The following is a 10,487-nucleotide window of genomic DNA, read 5'->3' as shown; positions in this document are numbered from 1 at the left end:
ATCCTGCTTGGACTCACAGGCCATTCTGCATCCCTGCTGTTTTTAAGCAACTAACCAAGGGAGCTTATACATGGCGTCTTGTTTGCTTAACATAGGCTCTGCTCTCATTATCTCTTCACTCTGGTTGTGCCTCAGTTTCCCCCATAGGTTTGTAGAACTGTGTGAGTGTGTTATAATCATCAATATTTCTCCCATTACCAGGACTCCTGAAGTTCCTCCAGACAATTAAAACATTCAAACTGATAAATATATCAGAAGATGCCCACACTTGTTACCTCCTGTCATTGATAAGGAGCTGAAAACTTCCCACGGGGGCAGAAGCTCATGTAAACACAAGCTAATCAACAACCAGCATTAAAGAAGTGTAGTCAGGTGATGACCCCAATTTCTTTTATTCCAGGCTATATTTCTCAAACAGCAGCTCACAGCAACTCTTAAAGCTTGCTTTCTTTGCCACTTACTTCTAATTAGGATCCATGCTCAGAAGGAACAGAAGCATCTGTAATTAAACCAAACCTCAATGCCGGGAGCAAGCAGTGGGAAAGAGTTCTCTTATGTTGCTGAATGGGGTAATTTTGGACACAGCTGGACACCAGGAAAATCTCCACTGATGCTCAGGAAGTGAACAAAGAGCTGGTAGGAGACCTAAACATGCACATCAACAAGGACATCCCTTCCCAAGCCTAAAAAGGGAGATATTTCAGCCACTATAAATACACTCTACATCAGCACAGGTGAGCTTGCCCATAGGAAAAGGGGTATTGGTCATTTTGAAACCATATTTGGGAATGTGCACATCTATGCAGAGCTGATGGTGGTGGCTATGTTAAAACACAGTGTTTTTAGCTGAAAATTTCCTATATAAAATACTGCTATGGTGCTCACTGTCTACGTGGCATTAATGACTGAAATAAATATCAGCCATTACCCTCGGAGTGACCTACATATACACAAGTACAGAAGCAATGTGTATGAAAAATAATGGAAGAAAAGGAGTATAAATCCAGCTCCCCCAAAGCCCCAAAACATGGGCCTTCTCACTCAACGCAAAGTTAGACTTAGAAAACAGTACGTGTGATGTGAAAATATCTGGAAATTGCTCCAAGAAATAGTTGTTCAAGAGTTTAGATGAGTAGCCAGTGTCGGCCGGTTGTCCAAAATGGAGAGAATTGTATATATTTTACATAATTAACTAATATCACTAGATAATTAAATGTTAATAGCAAAGCTGCAAGTAAAGCAGCAACAAAAAAAGAAGCCTGGGAAGAATCTAGGGACATAGTTTGTACGTGTAGAGGAAAGAACAGGAAGATCAGGTTCTTTATTGAGTGGTCCGTTCTGTGAATTAGAATAATCTGAGATAATACTGGCTGTTTCCACCTACTGGAGGTGATCCTGGTGAGCCGTGAAGGAGAAGTATCCTTCCAAGGGAGATGTGGTCTCTTGCCAGGGAAGTGGACAACCCTGGAGAAAGGTGTTGAGCAATGGAGGGAATGAGCTGTGTTGGATCAAGTGTTTGAAGAGAAATAGAAACAGCAGCCTTGATCTCAATGGCTTTTTTTGTTGTTTGTTTCACATGGAAACGCGGTTCTTTATTGAGTGGTACATTTTATGAGTTAGCCTCATCTGAGATAATACTGGCCATAGTTCAAACAGAAAGAGGGGCAATCAGCACAGCATGTTGGAAGGAAATCCTTTCCTAGGTTGCCCAGAGAAGCTGTGGGGCTGCCACCATCTTGCCTGGGAGCCAGGGGCCCCGCACCACAGCTGCCGAAGGGGCGTGACGCGTGATGTCACAGTGGGTGTCCAGGGAGTTGGCCATTGTGACTGATGCTTGGAGAAGAGCTAAGGGCTGCCGGGGCTCAGGCCGATCCAAACCCGCACCATGCGGGGTCTTGGTGAGGTGAAGTGATGAGCCTTAAGTTGGACTTCGTTGAGTGTCTGCACGTGTTAACTGTTTGCACCATCCATGGCTGATAGAAAGAGAAAGGCCTCCAGCTCGGAGGAACCAGGTGAGGCCACAACATCCCTGTGCACAGCTCCCAATACTGGGCAGAGGGGTGCTGGGCTGCTTGCCTGCGGCTTGAGAGCTGAGATGGGGAATGAAGGGGCAGGCAGGAGCTCCCAGACGGGCACACATTGGCGTGTGGCTGCCTTTGGGTGGGCCCTGCCACGGCCCCTTCCCCTCCACCAACTCCAGCCAGCACGGCAGGCACAGAGCAGCAGTGAGGGTCTGACTGGGGACACCTGGCCCCACCAGGTGCTCACTGCTGCTCACATTTGATTTCTCCTCTGCAGAGTGTGTGCTGTGTGGCGGGCAGAATGTGACCCGGACATCGTCGGCCACATGATTGGTGACTATTTCATTTCTGTCCATGAATTCTGCATGGTGAGTTCCCCCAGCTGATCCTGACCGCTTCCTGACAGGATGCTCCCTTCCTTCCTGGCCTCATGAGACCCTGCTCTTTTCTCTCCTCCAGGCTTTTGCCCACGTCGTTTTGGAAGAAACACCCCCTGATGAGGAAGACATGGGCATTGACTTTGCTCCCCTCATGTGCAAGGTCAAGCAGGCAAACCACAAGGTGAGCACCTGACCACAGCAGGCACAATTGTGCCAGGAGGGGCTCTCACACCAGCATGGTCTTGACCCAAAGAGAGCAATCGCAGCCCTTCCAACCACCTCCACACTAAATCCTGCCCTGTTTGCCAGGCTGCTTTGTAGAGCGTGACCCAGTAGCGTCCACACCTGTGCCCTGCCCACAGCTGTGAGGCTGGCCATGCAGCCCTGAGCCTGCCCGCTGATGGGGCTCTTGTGATCTTTACAGCAATGCTTTGTTTGCGGTGAGAGGGGGGCTGCCATCACATGCGCAGAGAGCGGCTGTACACGCAGCTTCCATCTGCCCCTGCGCTGAGGACGGGGCAATGCATCACCCAATACTTGGAGAGCACAGGTAAGGGCTGTCAGCAGCAGCCAGACACGGAGGAACCCACAAGGTCACCTGCCAGCAGCCTGCCACGGCCAAGGCCTGGGGGTGCATTCCTGCCCCTCTGCCCTCCTCACAGCACTTCTCAGCGTGCCCATCCCTTCCCATCTTCCCCCAGGTCCTTCTGTTGGGAGCACCGTCCTCGACAGACACCTGTCAGAGCTCCAGCAGAAGACACCAACTGCGTCATCTGCCAGGAGACCCCCCCCCCCCCCAGTGGGGGACAGCTTGTCCTATTATACCATGGTGTGCCCAGCGTGCACACAAAACTGGTTCCACCGCGGATGCATCCAGGTAGGAGCCCTCCCCCGTCACGCCTGTCATCATTCGACGTTTGCCTGCTCTGAGCAGCACCAGGCACCACTCACGCTCACTCTGCTTCTTGCGCTTCTCCTGCAGAAACAGGCTTTGAATGCTGGCATGGACTGCTCCGGTGCCCTGCCTGTAGAGACAACACTGTGTTCTGCACCGAAATGTCCACCATGGGATCCACGTCCCAGACAGGTGGTGTCCTTCTGCCAAATCATCCAGATGAGAAGGCGTGAATGCTGGGCCGGCCCAATGAGTATCTTGGCAGGCCTGACCCTTGGCTGTCACAGGAGCACGTGCCTCAGCTTCGTGGAAGCTGGAAATGCCGTTGGGGTGGATGAGATGGGATGACCTTGGATCTCACGCTGGGGATGCTGGGGACTCATCACATTCCCTCCATTCTCTGTAGAAGACCCTCATGGGAGGACAATGGTGAATACGAAGGACTTCGACAGAGGCACCGGAACTGCGATGCCATCAAGTGCCCTTTGCCCTAGAGGCAGACGGCAGGCAGCTACAAGGGGTGAGTTACCACAGCAGCTCTCTGAGGCTCTGCGAGGGATCTCAGACGCTCTCACACAGACGGGATGGGGGAGCAAAGAGGACTGGAGCACACAGAGATGTGCTGTTGTCCCGGCACTCCCTGCCTTGGCGTCATCTTGGTCCGTCCACAGCCCAGCAATCTCTTCCTTCCCAGGCCCTGGCAGTGATGGGCTGTGTGCAGCTCCTGTGCTGCTGAGGGGACCCACAGACGCTGCTCCCACTGAGCAATACAACAGCCAAGTGGGAGTGCGACAGCTGTGCTGGCCTGGGAACCGGTAAGAGGCAATGAGTTGCGTGCATTGTGGTTGTGCACGCGTTGGTGTTGGCGTCGGAACCATGGACAGTGACCGTGCTCAGGATGCTCATGCGGCGGGTCAGCCTTTTGAGAGACTTCTGTTCCTGCTCCCAGGAGCAGGATTGCAAGCGCTGGTCCCTTACCCGGGGATATACAGCTTTCTCCTGCTGACCTTCCCGCCTTCCCTTACAGCCCTCCAGCACCATCTTGGAGCTCCCAGGGCCCAGCACTGCCAGCCAGGAGGGCTTGGGGCCATCTCGCCAAATCCACACAGGAAAACAGAGGACAGGAGTTCTGTGCCCAACCAGCCAGGCCAGCAGCGGGCCATCACAGCAGTTTCCCTGCTTGCCGCGTGAGCTTCAACATTCAGTTCCCCGGTGAGAGCCAGGGCCCAGAACGAAGAACAACCAGATGCGAGGTTCCTGTCCAATCAGGGAGGCATCTGAGCTGCAAGAAGAACATGGCAGTGACAAGCACTGAAAGCAGCTCGACAGCCACTCCCCAGACGGGGACACTGGGATCCTCCCAGAGCAGCCACTGCAGCTGGCACGCAGAAGGCATCCCAGGCAGCGAACACGCAAGCCGCTCCCCAGCTGCATGGTCGAGGCCCCAGCTTCCCAAGCCGCTCCAAGAAGACCCTCAAGGCAGCAGGCGAACAATCATCTCCAGCTGTTCTCCAGAGAAGATCCGCAGCACCACCAGAGCCGGTGACAAGGAGGTTCTCTCCGACGGTTTCCTGCATCAGACAACTGTGGGAACGGCCCAGGCAGCCACGGGAAGGCCCGCAGGAGAAGCCGTCCTCAGCGCACAATGCGAGCCCCAAATGCCCACAGCTGGCACTGAGGAGGCTGCAGGAGTCACTTCCAGCAGCAGGGGCTATCCCGGGAATGAAGTCACTTCTGGATCCAATATCAAAGATCATCATCACCCTTCCCTTCCCTCCCCCCCCCAACCCAAACACAGACACCCCAAAAACTATGACATCAAACCATCCATGTGCCAGCACAATGTGCTGGCTCTAATCCCAACTGTCCAACAAAATAAACCCAACCCGCCCCCCCCATATTTCTTTGTCTGCTGTTTCTTCTTGTGCTGAGCTGGGCAAACATAGGCGCTCAGATCACAGGGTTATATCCTCCCAAAACCAGCCCAGTGTTTTTCGAAGGCTGCTGGGTAGCCCATGGGCAGCCTGGGGAATTGGGCAGAGCAGAACTAGATGAGGTTCAGCTAGGCTAAGTGCAGGGCAGTGCACCTGGGGAGGAAGAAACACACACTTCTGTAAAATTAGGAGCTGAGCAGCTGGAAAGGAGCTCTGAGGGGAAGGATCTGGGTTCCCTGGAGGGGAAGTGGTCGGGAGATGTCAGGGTGCCCTTGTAGCCAAGAAGACCCGTGGCAACCTGGGCTGCGTTCAAAGGAGCGTGGCCACCTGGGCAAAAGGAGTTCTCTTCTCCCTCTACTTTGCCCAGCGAGGCCACATCTGGAGTCCTGTGTCCAGGTCTGGGCTTTGCATCTCGAGAACGGCAGGGAACTGCTGGAGAGTCCAGCAATGGATTGCAAAGACGATGAGGGTCCTGGAGGAGCACCTGCCTCAGCAGGAAGGGCTGATACATCTACTGCTGTTTAGCTTGCAGGGGTCTGACAGGGGATCTTATCAATTCTTTTCATTACTTCAGTGGTGGCTCCCAAGAGGATCAGACCAAACTTTCTTCCTTGCTGCCCTGCAACAGCACCAAGGAGTATTAGGCACTAACTCTTCCATAGGAACGTGACCAAACACTTCTTTACAGTCAGGGTGACCCAACACTGGGACAAGCTGTTCAGAGAAGTTGTGGACTCTCCTTATTCCTGAGATATTCAAAAGACGCCTGGATGCTTTTTAGTGCAGACTGCTGGAGTCCCCAACGTGGAGCTGTCAGAGCACAGCCAGAGGAGGGCCACAAAGACTGCCAGAGGGCTGGAGCACATCCATCTCCTGCAAGGACAGTCTCAGTGAGCTGGGGCTCTTCAGCATGGACAAGAGAATGCTCAAAGGAGACTGGTGGCCACATTACAGTCCCAGAATGGTGCCTACAGCAAAGCTGGGGAGGGACTTAAATGGGTCAAAATGAAGGATCCATCCAGGAAAGTACAGCTGTGGGTGCAGCCTACATCAGGCCTCTGCCTGAGTGGCTGAGGCGGTGGGGATTGAACGGGCAGAAACCCCTAAGAAATCCCCGATGGCCGCGATGAGCTGCTTTGGAGCATTCCCGTCCTGATCCTCAGTGACTGATCGCGAGGCACAGAGTGGTTTTGGCTGGTTCCTTTATCGAGGGATACGCTGGGATATCGGAGCAGCCTGGCGGCCCTCGCCATTGCGGCTGGCACGGGGCGGGCACTGCCACGGCAATGGCTCTGCCTCCACGGCCTCTGCCTAGAAAAGGCCTTTCGGAGGGCTGGGACGCCACACGTTCAAGCGACTGCCCAGTGAGGAGTTGAATTACCTGGAGCTGAATCTAGCTAAGGAGATAAAGGATAATAAAAAGGCTTTTTTTAGTACGTTAACAGCAAAAGGAAAGCTAGGGAGAATGTGGGCTCCATACTAAGTGAGGGGGGTGTTCTGGTAATGGGGGATGTTGAGAAGGCAGAAATACTGAACGTCTTCTTTGCTTCTGTCTTTAGTGAAAGGGCTCTCCCTCAGGAATCCCAGACCCTGGAGGTTGATGAGAGAGTCTGGGGAATGGGAGATTTCCCTTTAGTCATGGAGGAGGTGGTCCGCGAATGCCTAGGAAACACTAAGGTCCAGAAATCCATGGGACCTGATGGGGTGCATCCGTGGTTGCTGAGAGAGCTGGCGGAGGTCATTGCTGAGCCACTCTCTGTAATCTATCAGAGGTCTTGGAGACCTGTGGAGGTGCCTGAAGACTGGAGGACGGCCAAAGTCACTCCAGCCTTCAAAAAGGTCAAGAAGGAAGACCTGGGTAAGTATAGTTTGGTCAGCCTCACCTCTGTCCCAGGGAAGGTGATGGAACAGATTGTGCTGGATGCCATCTCCAGACAATTGGGTGAGAAGGAGGTTATCAAGAGTACTCAGCATGGGTTCACCAAGGGGAGGTCGTGCTCGACCAACCTGGTGACCTTTTATGAAGATGTCACTAGCTGGGTGAATGGGGGGGGAGTGGTAGATGTAGTCTATCTTGATTTCAGTAAGGTTTCTGATACTGTCCCACATGACACCCTTATAAAAAAGCTGAGAAAGTATGGGATAGATGAGTGGACGGTGAAGTGGGTCGAGAATTGGCTGACTGGTAGAGTGTAGAGGGTTGTCTTTGGTCGTGTGGTATCTGGCTGAAGGCCTGTAACTAGCGGCGTCCCCCAGGGGTCTGTGCTGGGTCCGGTCTTGTTCAACATCTTCATCAACAACCTTGATGAGGGGATAGTGACCACCCTCAGAAAGTTTGTGATGACATGAAGTTGGGAGGATTGGCTGTCATGCCTGAAGGCTGTGCAGGCATTCAGCAGGACCTGGTCAGGCTGGAGAGCTGGGCAGTAAGAAACCGGATGAGGTTTAACAAAAGCAAGTGTATTGTCTTGCACCTGGGTAGAAAGAATTGCATGCACCAGTATAGGCTGGGGGAAGGCCTGCTGGAGAGGAGCTCTGCTGAGAGGGACCTGGGTGTCCTGCTGGACGACAGATTGACCATGAGCCAGCAGTGTGCCCTTGTAGCCAAAAAAGCCAATGGCATTATGGGGTACACTAAAAAGAGCGTGTCCAGTAGGTCGAAGGATGCGATCCTCCCCCTCTACTCTGCCCTGTTGAGGCCTCATCTGGAATATTGTGTCCAGTTCTGGTCTCCGCAGTACAAAAAAGACAGGGATCTCTTGGAAAGAGTCCAGCACAGGGCCACGAAGATGATGAAGGGCCTGGAGCATCTCCCCTATGAGGAGAGACTTAGCAAACTGGGTCTGTTTAGCCTTGAGAAAAGAAGGCTGAGAGGGGACTTGATCCAGGTTTATAAATACCTGAGGTGTGGGGGCCATAGTGGCGAGGCTGGTCTCTTTTCAGTAGTGCGTGGAGACAGGACTAGGGGTAATGGGATGAAAGTGCAGCATAGGAAGTTCCGCATGAATGTGCTGAAGAACTTCTTTACAGTGAGGGTGACGGAGCACTGGAACAGTCTGCCCAGGGAGGTGGTGGAGACTCCTTCTCTGGAGGTATTTAAGACCCGCCTGGACGCCTACCTGTGACATGGTGCAGGGAGCCTGCTTTGGCAGGGGGTTGGACTCGATGATGTCTAGAGGTCCCTTCCAGCCTCTGTGATTCTGTGTGAAACGTGGAAGGATATTCACAGCTTCACGAAGGACCTGGATGAAGGGACAAAGCGTACCCCTGGCATGTGTCTGGAAGTGGTGGGCATGCCATAATGCAGTGCTGACATTTACAGACAGTTAGCCACGGTGAGAGCTGGACAGAGAGGAACCTGGTGGGGTTGACAAAATCCAAGTGCAAGCTGGTAACCCGGGGCAGGGGAAGAAGCGCACACGTCAGTGCGGAACAGGGGCTGGAGAAGAGCTCTGCACGGAAGGACCTGGGTGTCCTGGTGGACACCAGGCTGTCCATTTCCACCTACTGGAGGTGATCCTGGTCAGCCTTGAAGGAGAGGTATCCTTCCAAAGAAGATGTGGTCTGTTTCATTGGCAAGTGGACAACCATGGAGAAGGGTGTTGAGCAAAGGAAGAAATGAGCTGTGCTGGATCAAGTGTTTGAAGAGAAACAGAAACATCAGCCTTGATCTCGATGTCTTTTTTTGTTGTTTGTTTCACTTGGAAACGTGTTTCTTTATTGAGTGGTACATTTTATGACTTAGCCTCATCTGAGATAATAGTGGCCACAGCTTTGACAGAAAGAGGGGCGATCAACACAGCGTGTTGGGAGGAAATCCTTTCCTAGGTTGCCCAGAGAAGCTGTGGGGCTGCCACCATCTTGCCTGGGAGCCACGTCCAGAAAGCAGGTTAGGTGTCCTTCGGCCTAAGATCTCATCCGAGGATTAGAATAAAGCGATTGAAATCTTGGCGGGAGCTAATGCAGTGGTCACTCGGCGCTGCCTTGGCTGGTCAACAGAGCACGTGCGTCAGCTCGTGTGGAAGAAGCGGAAATGCCAGTTGCTGTGTCTGCAGAGATGGACTAACGCTTAGGGTTCAAACGCTGGGGAGTCGACTGGGGACTCATGCTACATTCCCTCTATTCATGGTTTGATGTAAGAACTCATGGAGGACATGGTAATACGAGACTTCTGACTAGAGGCACAGGGCTACGTTGCGACGCAATGAACGGCCCCTTGCCCAGAAGGCAGAACGGCTAGGCCAGCTACAAGGGTGAGTTACAAAGCATGCTTCTTTCTGAGTCTGCGAGGGATCTCAGCCTCACACAGGATGAGGGAGCGCCAAGGATGAGTCACCAGATGATTGCTGTGCCCGCACTGCCCTGCTTGGCTCACTGGTCCCACAGCCACAACTTCTTCTCCTCCCCAGGCCGCAGTTGATGCTCGTGGCCAGCTTCCTGTGCTGCTGAGGGGACCACAGACGTGCCTCCTCTGTGAGCACAACAGCCAAGTGGGAGTGCGACAGCTGTGCTGGCCTGGGAACCGGTAAGAGGCAATGAGTTGCGTGGCACCGCGTTGGGACCAGGCAGGACCTGGCAGCATGCACTCGGGGCAGCTTTGACAGACTCTGTGTCTGCCCCAGGGGGGATGGCAGCCTGTCCCCTACCTGGGGATACAGCTTTCTCCTGCTGACCTTCCCGCCTTCCCTTACAGCCTCCAGCACCATCTGAGCTCCTGGCCCAGACGCTGCGACAGGAGGTTTGGGCCATCTCGCAATCACCAGGAACAGAGACAGGAAGTTCTCTGGCCCAACCAGCAGGTCAGCACGGGCATCAACATTAGTTCCCTGCTGCCCGTGAGTCTCAACATTCAGTCCCGGTGAGCCAGGCCAGAACAAAGCATACAACCCAGATACAGGTTTCCTGTCCATCAGAAGCACTGACTGCACCAAGAACATCGACGTACAACACTGAAGCACATCACAGCCATCACCAGACGGGGCCACTGGGATACCTCCGAGAGCGCACGCAGTGCACCGAAGAAGGCATCCCAAGCAGCGGACACAAGCCGCTCCCGCTGCATGGTCCGGCTCCATGCTCCAAAAGCCGCTGCCAGAAGACCTAAGGCACAGCAAATATCTCCATGCTCAGTATGATAGAATCCGCACAAACATCCAAGAGCGATGAAAGGAGCTCCCTCGACGGTTTTCCCTGCCACAGACACTGTTGAACGGCACAGGCAAGCCACGGAGCGCAGAGAAAGCCGTTCCTCAGCAGC

The 10,487-nt window shown here is 53.5% G+C and overlaps 1 long non-coding RNA gene across 1 annotated transcript; it reads left to right on the top strand.

The window, feature by feature from the left end:
- Positions 1 to 2,314: 2,314 nt before the first annotated feature.
- Positions 2,315 to 2,899, top strand: LOC107313041. Its single transcript, XR_001554768.2, has 3 exons — positions 2,315 to 2,389; positions 2,481 to 2,582; positions 2,826 to 2,899. It is a non-coding gene; the product is annotated as an uncharacterized LOC107313041 (long non-coding RNA).
- Positions 2,900 to 10,487: the final 7,588 nt, after the last annotated feature.

The sequence above is a fragment of the Coturnix japonica genome, chromosome 1, assembly GCF_001577835.2.
Source record: "Coturnix japonica isolate 7356 chromosome 1, Coturnix japonica 2.1, whole genome shotgun sequence".
In the NCBI taxonomy this organism is placed as follows: Eukaryota; Metazoa; Chordata; class Aves; order Galliformes; family Phasianidae; genus Coturnix; species Coturnix japonica.
Note: the sequence above shows the minus strand (reverse complement) of the source record. Positions and strands in the feature narration are given on the sequence as shown.